At 43.2% G+C, this 16363-nt stretch overlaps 1 long non-coding RNA gene across 3 annotated transcripts; it reads right to left on the bottom strand.

The window, feature by feature from the left end:
- Window positions 1-380: 380 nt before the first annotated feature.
- Window positions 381-14600, bottom strand: LOC111934889 (uncharacterized). Of its 3 annotated transcripts, XR_015274774.1 has the most exons (5): window positions 12754-14600; window positions 9313-9403; window positions 7769-7942; window positions 2298-2449; window positions 381-2183 (listed from the first exon to the last, which is right to left on the bottom strand). It is a non-coding gene; the product is annotated as an uncharacterized LOC111934889 (long non-coding RNA). The 3 variants fall into 3 exon arrangements; XR_002867479.2 differs by lacking the exons at window positions 381-2183; window positions 2298-2449 and adding an exon at window positions 5662-6425; XR_015274775.1 differs by lacking the exons at window positions 381-2183; window positions 2298-2449 and adding an exon at window positions 7110-7293.
- Window positions 14601-16363: the final 1763 nt, after the last annotated feature.

The raw sequence follows: 16363 nt of genomic DNA, 5'->3' as shown, positions 1-16363 counted from the left end.
CTGGCTGGGTTTGCAGCATCCTGATAAAGAACTTGCTGACACACCAGAGATAGGCATCTCCCAGACTGTTAGAACTTGACTTCGGTGTACCAAAGCCAATTAGCTATCTACTTATATTAGAGATAAGCTATGTAATAGATCTAAACTTTTTTTTTCCCTTGTTGCTACTTTGGATAATTTTGGAAGCCAAAAGGTTTTCTAAAATTAGTGTAAGAACTTCATAATGATTGAAAGCAAGAAATTTTTGTAGCATGTACAATGCATAGTGTGGTGGGATGCTGAAGCTGTTGCATTAGGTTTCTTCACACACAGTAAAATTGGCAATATTCTGTCCAAGGGAAGAAAAGGTAGGAAAAAGGAACAAAAAAAGCCAAAATTAAGAGGTTCAAGGTGTTTAATTTTATGGAATCTATGAAGAAATATGTCTTCAAAATCTTCAGAGCTAAAGAGAATGGGGAAACAGCTCTATAATTACTCCAATCAGAAAGTATGCCAACACAAAAGGAACAATTAGTGATGTTTCTCAGGCAGTAGATATTTCTCCTTACCTGAGTGATCTATTGCAGAGATATGTAATTAGGACCATGTAATAATAGGTTGGGTAACTCTATCCCTGTCAAAAAGGGAAGAAAATCCATCCTATTGATAATTGCAGGTTTCTCTGTGTCTCACTTCTTTCCATCCTCCTTTTCTCCTCATCAGATTCCTTACACATGCCTGGCTTCTGGCTCACCATACTTTACTTTGAGCCAGTGGACATGTTTGCATGTTCCACTCCAGCCCAGGACCTGGAGGTGTCCCCAGGTGTGGATTTGCTGCCCTGGGGGTGTCCATGGGGAGAGGGGGCTGCTGGCCGAGCACTGTCCACTGATCACTGCTGGAACAACCTCTGTGTGCTGCCGGCTCTCAAGAGGAGTCAGAGGCAGCCCCTGATGGAGCACAGGCTGGAGCAGTGCCCCAGGGCACCTGGGTTGTGCTGCCCATCCTTGTGCACCGTCTGCTGGTGCTGTCCTGAGGATGGATGGGCACTTGTGAGGGTGGCTGGGGCTTGTCTGCATCTCAGCCCTCAGCCACAAGGCAGCTGCAGCTCTCCTCTGTCAAGCCAGGTTTGAATTGAATTTCAAGAAGTTAAAACTGCAATCTGCAGCTGTTTGCATTGTAGACTGAAAATCTGACTGGTGCTTGAGAGGAACAAAGACCCTCCCTTTGCACTGTTCATAACAGTGAATTCCTTCCCAAGAAATAATATTTCACTTTTGTTTTATGAGGATGAAATGAAGCTGTCTTCAATTAAACAAACAAACAAATAATTAAATAAATAAATCATCCACACAGTGTCAAATTTAGAGCAGAAGTCAATTTTCACCCTTGCAGATCCCCAGACAAGCAGTGAAGCAAAACTCCTCAGGAGGCTGAGAGCTCCAGCCTCTCCTTGCAGAGCAGGACTGAGTTTCATTTGCAGCCTGCCAGCACGGAAGGCACAGACCAAGCCCCAGGTTCCAGCAGGACCTGCTGAGCTGGAGCCAGGGGAGCTGTCCCAGCGCCCCTGGGCTCTGCCAGGCTGGCAGCTGGAGAGGTTCCTGCTGGAGCTGTGCCCACATCCCAGGTCCCTGCTGCTCCCAGAGCAGCCCTCCTGCAGCCTGGGACCCTGCACTCCCCTCTGTGCCTCTGCACAGCTGCTCTGGTTTGCTTCTGCTCAGCAGTTTGGACTGAAGGGTGCCCACTGACAGTGCATTTCTGCACACAGAGTACAGCTATGAGAGACACAGGCTTATCTAGAGGATGTTATTGGCCAGTTTTCACTTACTTCCCTTTTCAAAGGGTAACAACAATACGTAATGAAAGTGATCAAGTATTCTTGATCTGTGCCATTGATTTGGGTTTGTCCCAGTATTTTTATCTGGAAGTGTCATCTGTGAACATGGGAAGTATTTTTCACTTTCCAGAACAAGCAAATGAGAAAGTCTAGCGATTATTTAGCATATTAGCATTTCCAGAACAAGCAAGTTTTCTAATGCTTTTATAAAAGTTCTTGTAAAAAAAGATGCAGAGTTGTAGTACCACCAAACCAAAAGCCAGCTTTCCAAAAATGTAAAGAATAAGAGAGGCTTCCAAATCCATACTTGTTCCATACCTGTTTCTTGAGAAGATCTATCATCCATTTAAGATTGTTACAGTGGCTTCTGAAATAAATTACACAAACAACAAAAATTGTATTTGTTATACAAGGTGCCAGATAAAAATAGAGACGGGAGTTTTATTCACAAGTTCCTTGCTGTTTGATTCTCTCTGCTCACCTTTACATTAACAGACTGTTAGGATTCCAAGGCCAGGAGTTGTCAGCTGATTCCAGGAGGGTGTTTAGACCTCTTATTACACAAACCAGTAGCAGGGATTTTCCTCTGAGCGGGGCTCCATTCCCAGGGAAGTACATCCTTATTTTGGGCACCTTAATAAACGTGATTTCAGATAAGCACAGCAGCACAGGCTCAGCTGTATCCTAATGTCCAATAACACAGTGATCTTCGCTGCCTGAAAGCAGTTTAGAGCTCCCTAAATTTGTTCAAATAAGTAAGCATCATCTTTCAGAAAATTACCTACAGAATTCAATATAGATTATTAGAAGACAGATCATATAAACAATATAATAGTGTACCTTTCATCCCCATAATCTCTGTCCCTCCGGTGTTTTTAGATAACTGACTCAAAACCTGACTCGAATCATTTTGGAGAGAACCAGGATCTTTGTTCCTGGAGCTATTTCTGCTATTTCTGCCACTTTTCCTTTTGTCACTAACAAAAAAGTAAGCCAAGAATCCTATTCTGAATTCCCAAACTTCTCGCTCTGAATACAGTTCTTTCCATTACTACCAAGATACCAATCTGCAGTTGCTCTGCTACTGTCAGCAGTGGCTCCCACCCCTGCAGCCTGCAGAGAGAAGAGTTTGCCATCTCACTTCACAATTCAGACTTTGTTTCTCAAAGAAAGGAAATAGCTCATTCCAAGATGCTGCTCTTTAAGCTGGGCTCGCTTTCCTATAGAATTTTTGCCTCTTGACAAAACCCCTCAGATGGTGATTCTGCTGGAAAGCTCAGTTCCCACCTCGTGACCTTCTGATTGTTACTCTTCTGGGTACATCCACATGTTTAACTCACATAAAAATGAGCCCATTTTGCTCTCTAACCTTGGGATTACAGTTAGAAGGTTAATTCCAGTGGTTCTTCTTGACTTGGAAGGTCTCACACTGACTGTCTCCTTAGAACTTGACAGTGAAATTCTGGGAGTAGCATTTTGCAATGCAGACAGCATAAATGGGGGCTGAAAGATCCAGCTGAGCATGAAGAATAAATTGATTACAGCTCACTCAAGTGCAGATTGAACTGTCTGTCAGCTTCTGGTTACTGTTTGCTCTGTACTGCCTTTTGATTTTTCCCCCTGTTTTGATATAAAAGCCACATTACATGCAGGAAATAATGCCGAGGTATTTATAAGGAAGATGTTTTGATAAGAATCCAATCAAGAGATTCTGTCATCATTTACTTCAGCTTTTAAGGCCTGCGAGTACAGTGCTCCAAATAAAACATGCTGTGGTGAAGTTGTCTTACAACAAATCATCCTAAGGTTTGGTTGATTGTAATACAATTACAAAATCTTTAAAAACTCATAGGACTAGCTATAATTTTGGAGTGCTGGGGAAATACTTTTTAATGCCCCACTGGAAGAAGGTGTTTTAAATCTGTTTTTACGTTTGATGGACAAACAGAAACTGAGCTGGTATCAATGTTTCCCAGAGAAGCTGTGCTTTCCCCATCCCTGGAAGTGTCCAAGGCCAGGCTGGACAGGGCTTGGAGCAGCCTGAGACTGTGGGAGGTGTTCCTGCCCATGGCAGGGGTGGCACTGGATAGGCTTTAAAGTTCCTTCCAACCCAACCCAACCCACTCCAGGATTCTGTGACTCCCTGTATAATGGAGCTCATGCATCAAACCTCATACGGCAGGAGGACAAGCAAATTCCAGCTGCATCAGGCACTTCATGCCCAGCTGACTTATTTGTCCTGTAAAGTGTTCACATTCAGGGAAAATTTCTAGGGAGAAAAGAGGAGAAAAATGCCAGACTTACAGATAGAGAACTAATGCAGTGGGCGTTAAGTCTTTGTGAGCCAGAACTGGGTCACAAAGTAAAATGCATTTGGTAGGAACCGGCTGTCCCATGGAATCAGAAGATGTCCTTGGGGCTCCAGTAACAGAAGAGAAGTGAAGCTGGTGAAGGGTTTGGAGAGCCAGTCCTGTGAGGAGCAGCTGAGGGAGCTGGGATTGTTTCATTCAGAGAAAAGGAGGCTTAGGAGGGATCTTCTCACTCCCTGGCAGGAGGGTGCAGGCTAAGGGGGTCGGGCTCTGCTTCAGTGATAGGATGAGAGGAAATGGCCTCGAACTGCACAAGGGGAAGTTTAGGTTGGACATCAGGACCAATTTCTTTGTGAAAAGCATTGTCAGGCATTGGACAGGGCTGTCCAGGGCAGTGGTGGGATCCCCATCCCTGGAGGTGTCCAAGGACACCCTGGACGTGGCATTCAATGCTCTGGGCCAGGCAACCAGGTGGGGTCAGGCACAAGGATGGACCTGGTGGCCTTAGAGTTCTTTTCCAACATTAATGATCTTGGGATCCTGTGGAATCTTCAGCCCTCCCACAGAGAGGAAAGATGAGGAGCCTCCTACTGCCCTTGCTGCCCCCAAGATTTCTTAGAGGTTGCATTTCCTACTAAATGAACATATCCTAGGTCCTCTGCCACCACCCGAATCCAGTCCTAAACAGGGTAACTACACACGAAACATTCATTGCTGGGTTGCTGCAGGTGCTCAGGAGCCATCTAGGAAGTTTTGTCAATGCCAAAGTCTTTGTTTACACAGAAAAAGAAAATAAATAAAGAAATATTTGTTTGAATTTTAAACTGAACCTCTGAAACAATTAAGTGGAGCTGAACAAATTCATAAAACAAAGACTAATGTAATGACACATCCCCCACACTGCTTGGCTGTGTGCCCCCATTGATTGACTGGTAGAAAGTTACAGGCGTTAAGTTGGTATTTTTCATTACTTGCAATGAAATATGAGGATTTCTTGCCATTCCTTCTGCCTTATTCTTGTAACTAAAGCCACCCATTCATTACAAGAAATCATTATTTGTGTGCAGGAAAGAATCAAGGCTACTTCACAGATTCTAGTGTTCCCTCAGTAGCCTGATTGCTCTGACCATTCACCTTTTCTGCGTGTTTCCCTGAAGATTGTCTGAACCCAGCAGGAAAGGCCAATCCTGCAACAATGCACTGGTAGGCAAGAGGAAAATCCCAGCTTTGTTTGCAACAAGTGTTTCATGATTGTTTCTCAGTGTTTTTCTACCCTGTGTGAACCAAATGGGGGTTGTGTTCATGCACCAGTTAGGTTTTAGCAAAGTCTGTTCTAGTGTCCACCTTAAATTTTATTCAGAATAACATGAAAAATGAAGTTGTGGATATAACCCCGAAGGCAACTACATTTGAAGTCATTTATCACCAAAAAAAATGTGAGGAATGTTGAAAATAAAGTTAATGTTCATAGTCATATTTTCATTTTTTTAACCTATAGTGCTAAAGGCATTCCTCTTTGTTCTCTAAGCATTTTCCTTTCTTTTTATTCTTTATTTGTTTGATGCAAGACATAATAATGTATCAAAAAGCAACTTGAAACTATTCCTCTAAATGTGAGAAAAGTGTAAACTGAAGAATAGAAAGGACCATCCATCTTCCTGTTTTCCTCTCACCTTTCCCCAGCTAGAGGTTTAGTTGCTGCCTTGTGATACATCAAAAATAAGCTCTGGTGCCAAGGTATGAATTGCCAGAGCCACTATGGTTACTTGTTATGGCACAAATGCACTTGAAATAGTCAAAATCAGGGCCATGATGGGACAGAGGTGCAACTTCTGTCAGATACAGGGCCAGCAACGTGGCACCTGCAGCTGGCAGCCAGCTCAGCAGGCTGGAGGGTTCTTGTAGTTGTGTTATTGTTATTGTTATTGTTATTGTTATTGTTATTGTTATTGTTATTGTTATTGTTATTTTCACAAGTATTGGTAGAATCCCTGCAGGGCAAGGAGGGGTCTGGGGTGGTTTTTACTTGTGGTCCTGCTTACAAGAATTGCTGCAGTAAGAGGCTGATTTTCAGTGTGAGCTGTGCTCTCCGAGTGTGTGCGTGTCTGGGTGTGCCCCCTCAACTCCCGGTGCAGCAATTTCCCTCCTTCAGCCTCCCAAATCCTCCGAGCTGACCGGCAGGAGCCACGTTTGAGTGTTCTGTCAGAGCTGCCAGGTGTGCTCTTAGCTGTGTGTAGAGGTGGCAGGGATGCAGTAAGATCCACGCTGGGAGGTGGTGGTGAGCTCCAGCTAAGTGCAGCCTGGAAGAGAAGGAGGGGGGAAAAGCTGTGAAGCTGCAGTGCTTTGGGGTGAATGAGTGTGAAGAAGGCACGGAGCTGTTCTCCAGAAGCTGTGGCTCTTCCAGCCAGGCATATGGTTTTAAAGCAGAGCTGCTGTCATGTGCACCCTGGTGTGGAAAGATCCCATAGCCTGGGGCTGTATCTGAAGAACAGAAAATTGGTTGTGCAGCCGTGAAGTTGGAATTACAAATCAGAAAGCCTCGGGATTAAGATTCCAAAGGAGTAGAGTTTAATTACAACAAGCTCTCTCAAGCATTACTACACCACTTGCAGCAGTGTACACAAAGCTAATCTGTGCTAACAGCCTGCCCTACAAGTTGTTCTGCCATTTGGCAACTCAGGGTTGGAAATGTGCTCTGCTGCCTAAGCTGGGTCTTGGGGAGCCTGCAGAGACCCAGCTCTGGAGGGCTCAGGGCACCCAGCCTGAGCTGGGGGCTCGGCTTTTAATCACTGTGGTGATGGAGCTCAGGAGCAGGAGGTGCTGGAAAAGCATGGAATTGTTTCTGCCCAGGATGGTTCAGCATGTCTGAAGCGTGCAAAAGCAGTAGCTGGAGAGCTGGTGGCTCAGAGAAAACTCCAGCTGACTGTGCTCCAAGTCAAACACAATAAGCTGTAAAGCCAATGGAATGTGAAAGAAATTCATACCTTAGTGAACCGTAAACAGAATCACTGATGATAAAATTTAATCAAAATGTAACATTGCCTTCGGGATTCAGATCCAGTGTCTTTTGATGATTAGCAGGATTATCAAATGTAGATGCTCTTTTGAATACCATAATGTTGTAACATTGCACTCCATGGAACATCAATGCCAGAAATAATTTAACACCTGCACATAAATCATTTTGCAATTATCTTTTGGGAATTATTTTATCTTAATCTTTTTATTTTGTTCCAAATAAAATTAGAGAGGAACACTGAAAGATGACACTAGGTGAAGCGGAGGAAGGATAGGAGCACTGTCAGGTTATATAAACTAAGCTAAATGTCTGTTTTCTATTATTTAATTTTTAGATTGACATGCAGCTTTGGCTAAGGACTGTAAAACAGAATTGGTCTGTGTGTATGTACATATAGTTAATTAAATGAAGCTTTAACTCAGCAAGATTGAAAATATATGTACTGTACTCTTTAGCATTAACAACAGGGATATTAAGGCTGGAAAACCTTGAGCCTGTTGATCCTCCTTTCCCTAAAGCAAAACAGCCACCTAAGTTTGGGACTTAGAAGATTATCAGTCAGAAGATACAAAAACTATTCTCTGATCAGGGAACAGAAGAGACACAAAGTTAATTCTTCCTCACCTTGAGGGGAGCTGGGGGTAAAACCCCTGTGTAGCCAGAGAAGAAAACTGCCCCAGGTAACTCCCAAAGTGGTGCTGGGTGGGTCACTGGTGTTAATGGAAACTGGGGCTAAATCCCAGCAGTCCTTTGAAAGCTGAGCCCCCCATGCTGGAAGGGTGTAATGATGGGCTGTGTCTGCAGAACAAAATAAGACAGAAGTAAATTATTACATTTGGGAGCACATGAGTTGTGTTCCAGTGGCTGACCAGCTTTGTCTCAGCAGTGTTTTGAAAGGGAATTCTTGAAACCTATTGCCAACAACTTTGCTTTCTGCTCTGAATCATCACTGGGGAGTAAAATCTCCAGTGTGTAATAGTGACAGTAAGAATAAGCAAGCAAACTGTGACAGCAACAATGTAGATGTCACTTTATATTAGGCCAAAAGAATGACAAAATGCCTCACTCAGGGTGTCAGTAACTAGTGGGCCAAGCTCTGCCCCAACAGATTTTCATGTGAGCTCCTGAAAACACAAAATACCAGCAACTGGCTTTTATTTTTGTAAAAATCCTTGTAGTTTTCTGTAGTGGTTTGTCATAGGAAAGTTTTCCCCTGTGTGAGGGAAAAGTGAGCAGGCTGTGCAAGGGGAAGGGGTCCAGCTCACCTTCCTGTTTACCATCAGGAGATAAAAAAACTGAGCCTTGAGGATTCTTTTAAAAAAGAAAAAGAAAAAAGTTCATTGGCCTATTTATAAATTTTCCAACAGTGGAAGGGTGAAGTTAAACATATAACTCAGGAAATGCTGTGAGTACTTTGAATGAGAGCTCTTTGTGGAGGTGACAAGGAATAGCCCTTAGTGAATAGCATAGCCTTCATCCTAGGACTGTGCTCCTCATCAAAATCTGATCAAAGAAGTTCTCAAAGGTGAAAATAACTGTGCCATTTTAGAGTGATTCAAGGATTTATTATATTATTTTTTCTTATTATTGTATTTCCATACCTGTGTGCTCCTTCCAGCTCAGGTTCTATGCTATGCTATGGTTCTGTGCTTCGTGCAAATGTCTTGCTTGGGGAGAATTTAATATTTCTGCCCATGAAAATACCTTAAATTGAGACATTTCTGTAGGTCTGAATTTGGAGGAAGATGTTTTGGAAGTGAAAGGAAGAAAAGTTTTGGTGTAAATATTTTCCAGGCTGGACAATGTTGTGTTTAGAAAACACACACTTTACTTTCTCTGATGGGTTCTAGCAAAGCTACACACTAAGCAAAAAAAAATTTTCAAAAATGCAGAAGACTTTGTTAAATAAAGATATGCAATGTGATGGAATAAACAAAAAATTATTTTGGTGTTTTGATTTGGCTTGTTGGGCTTGATTGTTTGGGCTTTTATGTATATTTCTTTATTATGTTGTAATAATACATGTGCACTGGAGTGCTGTTAAAAATTTTTACATTTACATCTTTTATCTTAATTTCTGGTTGATTTTCTAATCAATTGAGCTTAAATTATATTCCCTTTATTTAATTATTATGCAATTATTAATAATTATTATGGCATTTGCTCACCAGTACTGAGGTGGTTTCAGCTGCTTGGCTTTGCAGTAATCACTTTCAAATCTATTTAGATACAAACATTGACGCTCCTACATCTTCAAACCTGGAGAAAGGTTAAAAATAATAATGAAAAGTGATCTCCTTATATAGAAAATCAAATGTACCCCTGTTTCCTTTGAAGTTCTTTGCCTTCACTGTATAACACAATGTAAAATTCAATGTGAAGAGGGGGAGAATGATTTAATAAGGCTCATAATAGTGATTCTCTCTGATCAGTTCTGGATTTTAAGATGAAGAATGTAACATGAACCCAACTACTATTAACATAAGTTATGCAAATCTCTGATCAGGGATGGAATCATTATGCCACATTCACTATAAAGTAAGAGCACAGAAAAGCCTTTGTAATTTGAAATGGAAATTAAACCAAGAGAAAGATGCTCCATACCCGTGGGATTTCTTCACGACATCAGTGCATGTATTAAGAGGTTGCTCCAATTTTTTATGTATCCTGCTAGGACTCTGACAATGTCTTGGTTCACTACCACAGTGTCTGCACTGAAATTCCAGAATGGGCTTCACTCTCCAGATTTGGCTTCTCTGCCATCGTCTACATTCCCACTAAATCTGACAGGCACTGCAGGATGGCAAAATGGTGGTGGATGTTTGAAGGACCTGACTGGCCTCTGAAACATCTCTGAACAGTCCTTGAGGAAGGCAGCAAAGGAACTTGAGAATAGAACTCTGTCACCAGCTTGAGGGTCTGGGTCAGAGTCATGGGTCAGCTGTGGTCACTTCTGAAAGTGTTCTGGGAAGTTCAGGGTGCTTTGTGTTTTGTTGGAAGTGATAAGAAGTCACTCTAAAGATTTCCATGGAGATGATGTTCCTGTAGCTGTGATCTCTCATTAAAATCAGCAGGTAGGGAGGCTGTGGGGCAGCTGTTTGTGAGGCTGTTACTCCAGGATGGATATCTCAGTGTGTTTATACTTGTTTATACCTGTGTTTACACACAAATCAAGGTTCAGAGCTGGGGGAAGTTTCTCAGCAGTTGCTTAGATTTCATTGACTTTAACATGCAAATTATTCTTATTTAATAGATGGAAATGGAGGCCTGGGAATATCACTGAGCATCATTCTTGCAGTGCTGAAAAAGAAGGATGCTAAGAGAGGCAGAGCAGAGCTCCCTGTGGCTTAGTGAGGCCCCTGGGTGCAGCAGCTGGTTGTGCTCCCAGCCCTGGCTCTGAGGAACACCAGAGTTTGTTCTCCCTGTGCACCCTGCAGTGTGCCAGAGCCAGCAGGGCTGCTCTCCACATACCAGTCCTCCCAGAGATGTGCCTGGGCAGCACTGGAGTGTGTTTGCTCTGATTTAGCAACTATGTGAGGCAGCAGCAGAGCCCTGGAGAGCTCTACAGGGCTGGAGTGTTGGACAGAGAGGAGATGGGTGACCTGAACTCCATAGGTCCCTGGGCACCATCCTGGACAGGGAGCTGTTTTTGCAGACTCCCTAGAAAACCCACTGGGGCCCCCCAGAGAGGCAGGACATGTTCTGGGGCTGGTACTCTGCCCCTCTGGACAGCTGCCCAAATTCTTCCCTACTTTATTAACAGTGTCATTTGTCAATTCATCCCACAGCCTCCAGCCCAGGAATTTTATTGGGGATACAGGAGGGAGAAGGGAAAAGATCATGTAAAAAAAAATCACTGCATGAATTGAAAGCTTTAAAACTAATAATGACTCTGTCCCTGTGATATCTGGTACCTAAACAAAGTTCTGTCAGTGTGCACACAGGCCAGGAAGGGGAGCTACAAAATCTCTCTCTGGGCTTTGGGTTTCCACATGTATTTGGTTTGAGGCAAGCAGGTACATGAAAAGAACCACAGAAAGTTGTATTTAGTAGTCAGGATACATTAGGTTCTTGAATCATTAACACATTTTTAAGTGTTAGCTTCCAACTTAAGGAAAGGTTTAAGTAAATTGCATGTAAAATATTCCTATGTCTATTCCACAGTGAAGTGTTGCCTCACTTGACTGTAAAAATGCACTTCTTGAAACAGAAAGCCAAACTAACTGGTCTCATTTATCACCTTTCTGAAAGTGTCTGGCATTTCTTTCTCTCTCTTTTCCTGGGAGAAAGCAGAAGGAAAAGCCCTGATTGCAGGTTAAACAGTGTGTATCCTCTAACTGCTGCACCAAATTGTTTCTCATGTGCTTAATGCATTTACTTTGAATCCAAAGCCTGGAGGTTTGACTCTGTGTGACTTGAAATGAAAGTACACTCTGGTGATGAAGAAGGCATTTGCCTTCAGGTTGGGAAAAATTGAAGCTCACGTCATCTTGGCATGATTAGAGCTGGAGTGTACTGCTGACCTGGGGGCATGCAGCAACAGGCAGGAGGCACAGGCACAATCAGTTCATTCTCTGGCTCTGGAGAACGTGGCTGTAGCAAGGTGAAAATCCCTCCAACAAGTATAATAAAGATCATGATTATTAAGAAACCGAAGGATAAAAATATTTGGGATTGTCATTACAGTGCTTACAGTGCACGGAGTATGGGGTGTGTGCAGTGGTGTAGAAATAAATAATTTTTATAAATATAAAATTAAAGGTCACTCCTAGGAGGGAAGCTCAGTTCCAGGGTATTATACCACACTTACAGTCTTGCAGAGTTTGCACTTCAATTAACCAATGTAAGTGTGAAGAATCAGGTTATAAACTGCAGAAACTCTAGCTTAATACCAGTTATTAAAGTCAGTCAGTAGCGTTAACACCTTGGCCCTCTACCTGGCCAGGCTAATTAGCAAAGTAATAACACTGTGATATTTCCACAGTAAAAACTGAATCCTAGTAATAATTTCTAGACCTGATCCCACAGTGATATACTATTCCTTCATTTTCTGTTCCCTCCCCTTGCTTTCCTTTGCAGTACTTTCTAGAAGGACTCCCCATCCCTGGAAGTGCCCAAGGCCAGGTCGGACAGAGTTTGCAGCACCTTAGGACAGTGGAAGGTGCCCCTGGCCATGGCAGGGTGGCATTGGATGGGCTTTAAGGTCCCTCCAACCCAACCCATTCTCAAATATATAATAAATATTTGCACTTGTGGATGGCCTAGTTAGTGTTTGCAAAGGCACAAGTGGGCTGAGGTTAATTAATAGTAATTTAGCATGACATCAAACTCAAGTCTTCAATACATTTGAAGAGATGAAAAGGGAGTAATGAACTTCTGTGTGGAATAATATTACAAAAATGGAGGATCCTGAAGCTTGAGGATCAATTCCCTGTAAAGGGAATCTTTGAATTGTAGCAAACAAGGCTTTATTTAAAGAAAAATGCAAGATTAGCTGTGTAGTGCCCCAGTAGTAACTGGGGGAAAAAAATACCTAACTGGAAGTTCTGGGGTTAATTTCCATTTATATATCACACTGTGAACGATGTTGCCATTAAAATCTGTCTCACCTGTCTTTCCTTGTTTCCCAGCTGGTCTTGCAGCATGGTGTGTGGAGCTCCAGAAGGAGGTGTTGGGATTACACCCTTGGATCAGTGCTGGATGCAGCAAGCTCTGAGAGAGCATCTGCCAAGCTCCAGAGCTCTTCAAATGTCAGCTGGCTCCTTATCTGGCTGGGCTTCAGGCACTAGTGCTTCCAGGGTATATTAATTTCCAAAGTCAGGTTTTCGCCCTGTTTTGAGGTTCTATCCTTTAGAATTCCTGAACTCTTTCCAAAAATGTCAGCCCCGCCCCAGACAGACCTATCTTTTAGGTAGGTTTGCCCATTCTCCAGAAAGGCTTGTGCAGCCCTGTCGTAACCCAGAAGTGGATTTTGTTTGCTCTGCCCTGCACTGTAGGGCTCACTGTTGATCTCCAGCTATGCCAGACAGGGCTTTCCTGGGCTTTCTCAGTGTTGTTGTCACTGCAGGGGCCTCGTTCTGCACAGACAGAGGACTCTCATTGTTTAGCAGGTGCAGTACATTGTCTATGTTTATATTAAATACTGTCTTTGAAAGTTGCCTGACCTCTCCACCTCCAATCAACCACTGTATCTCCCCAAATCCTGATCCTTCCTGACCCTCAGCTCCCTGGTGCTGGCAGTGCTGCTGTGTCTGGTTTTGAGTTTGGTTCAGTAGGATATGCTCAGTTCCAGTTCTTACCAGCTGGAGGAAACCTTTGAGGAGAGCTATGTACAGCTAACTTTGGTTTGACATGCAAAAATGTGCTTGGCCTTCACTGGGACTGTACAATGAGTGATGTACAGCAAAGGAGCAGACCAATACCTTTAATAAGCTCCTATAAAGAAATAAAATTAATATTTTCTTCTCTAATAAGAAATACCCGATGCAGAGATTTCTCTTTCAGACATTTCTTACTTTTATAACTTATCCAAAATTCTCTAAAGTGCTCCCTATTATTTTTTCTTCAGTTCAGCCTCACAGAGCCCCTTCACCCAGTGATTGTTGCTGGTCCCACGGGATGTAGCAGCATCCTGTGGCACAGACCCCCCTTTGCTGAAGGGCCACATTTCCTGCTGCACTTTTCTACCAGCACAAGGCATGGAAATGATGACAGCTATCTGTAAAATTTGGGTTGCAAAGAAGTCCCATAAATGTGGAAGCTTTCTATTACCTTTGACCAGTAAGAGTACACCATAGAGAACCTAGGGTATAAACCCTGTTTCTATAAAATAATCTCGTGCATTTCTGCAGAGTTTTTGTGCACTGCAAAAGTTAATGGCAGATCTCTGTTTTCTGGGTTAGAAACGATAAATGAGATGAAGAACTAAGTAGCAGTGTGAGGGGGAGAAGTGGGTTTTGGTGGCCTCACCCTGGTTGCACACAGATAACCCAAAGTGCTCAGGTGGGACCTGCAGTGATTATTCTGCCAGCCTTTGACATAAGTGGTTCTTGTCCTGGAGAAAATGATGCTATGCCCCCATTTTAGACAAATACAAAAAATTGCCAGCAGGTGGCATGCAAAGGGTACGATTTCCCAGGGCTTTTTGCCTCGGTGGGGTTTTCCCGTAACAGTAAAATGAGATGGAAAGAGGAGTTTAAGAGAAGGTGCAGTGGGAGCGCCCTATTGGCGGCAGGACCGGCGGCTGCTCTGCGCTGCGAACAGCAGCCCTGCCTTCCTCCTCCCTCAGAAGGGTTTTTGGGAGTGCTGTCCTTCGGGGTGTGATGGCTCTGGAGCTCTGGTGTCCGCGGGAGGATCCGCAGCAGCTCCAGCACCAGGGAGCTCCGAGCCCCGGTCCCAGCGGCTGGGAATGAGGGGCAGGGGCAGAGCCTCCCCTCAGAGGGGCCCGAATCCTCCCGTGACAGCAGGGCCGCAGCACGGCCTGCTGCCATTGGGAACCTACCATGGTGGGGATGAAAGAAATACTATTTTTTGTTTGTGGCCTTATTACAAATGTCTGGGTTTAAGAAGCTCCTGCTTCTCCCACATTAGCACTCTAGACAAATCTTGAACCACCTTTGTGGCAAGGCCTAACAAACGCTGTCACTTTGACCTAATCCACTTTTCTGCACAGCTGTGCTAAAGTCACCTTTAGTTTTATCACATTTTAATGCAAACAAGGCCGGAAGGGTGCTTGTTTGGATTGAAGAAGCTGTGACAATTCGTCTGAATGGGAACTTCAGTAACTGGGAAGAAAAATGTGACAGGGAGCTTTATCACTGCATTGTACACAACAATCTGAAAATTATTGCTTCTTTAGGGGCCTATTCTCTTCTTGAGGCCTAGCACAGTCTATGCTAAGCAGCCAGACAGCTCTGAATGGTTTGCCAGTCCTAAAGACAGATTTTAATTCTATTGTTTGTGGGTATCCCTGACTTTCCTAAGAGGATTCAAAGACAGGCTGGAGAACAAGGCAGCTGACATAAGACTTTGGCCAATCTTTAAAATTCAAATAGCAAAGGAGGTTTTCCCTGGTCCTCTTAAATTTGCCAACTTCAAGTGATGTTTGCTTTCAAAATTTGTCAAGTTCATTCAAAACTAAATGAACTTGCAAAACGTGCTTCGTTAAGCCTTTTTAAAAAAGTTTGCTTAACCACTAATTTCCTGTAACAGTGTGAATAAAGCAGGAGGAAAGATCCTTTTTTGCTTTTTAAAACCTGGAAATTGCCATAGTAAGAGGTGCTTTTCAGAAATTACATATTTAAACGTTTACCAAATATGGGCAAATATTTATATAGGCACAGGTCATGTTTGTACTAATTTATTTTTAATACTTCAAGTAAATTCCAAGTGAAACTGAACAAGTACTGAAATGCTGAAAAGCTTTATCTTAGCCTTTGATAAATCTACTGCAAGCTGAATATTCAAAGTATTTGCAGGACAGTGTTGAACGAATCCTTCTTGAGGCTGCAGAGTGAGGTACATGGAAAATAAGGGATTTGATCTCCTAGGAGACAACAAACTGGGGTCGGTGGGACCAGGGAGGCTGGAGCTGCTTAGCTGGCTCTGCTGTCCTATAGAACTGGCAACATATCTCACAGTGTCAAGATCCTACTGCAGCAGCAGAAAGGCTCTCCCAGAACTCCCAAACTATCTATCCTGCTGGAAAATATTGCATTTAATCTGTCCAGGACCGCAAAACTTCAGCTCATTGTGTGAAATGTTTTATACAGAAATTGAAATACCATTCTGGTACCAACAGCAGCCAGGTAATTGTACGTATCTAGTGTTGAGTTCTCACAGACAGAAATACATTTTGGGGGATGCTTGTAACAGAGAGTGGAGCTGTTCCTCCCTCACCATGCCAGCACAGGCAAGGAGACAGGAGGGCAAGGACCAAAAAGTGCAATCTCCCTTTGACAGCTCCGCACTTGGTGTGGAAAAATGACCAAGTTATCTAATTTTTCAGTCTTTTCTCTCCTTCCTCTCATCCCCAACTGCTGAGACTGTGAATCTTGGTGAACAGTGGTGCTACCAAAACCCAAAATTAAATTCAAGAATTCTGCTGTTGAACTGAAACGGTGGCAGTTGTCCAAGCTGCCTTTGGTGGCCACATCTGCTTGAAAATAAATACCCATGATATTCTGCCCTTTTTCTCTAAAGAGAACCTTCAGATTGTGT

The sequence above is a fragment of the Cyanistes caeruleus genome, chromosome 11, assembly GCF_971803275.1.
Source record: "Cyanistes caeruleus chromosome 11, bCyaCae1.hap1.1, whole genome shotgun sequence".
Classification (NCBI taxonomy): Eukaryota; Metazoa; Chordata; class Aves; order Passeriformes; family Paridae; genus Cyanistes; species Cyanistes caeruleus.
The sequence above is the reverse complement of the archived record's forward strand: the minus strand, read 5'-3'. Positions and strand labels throughout refer to the sequence as shown.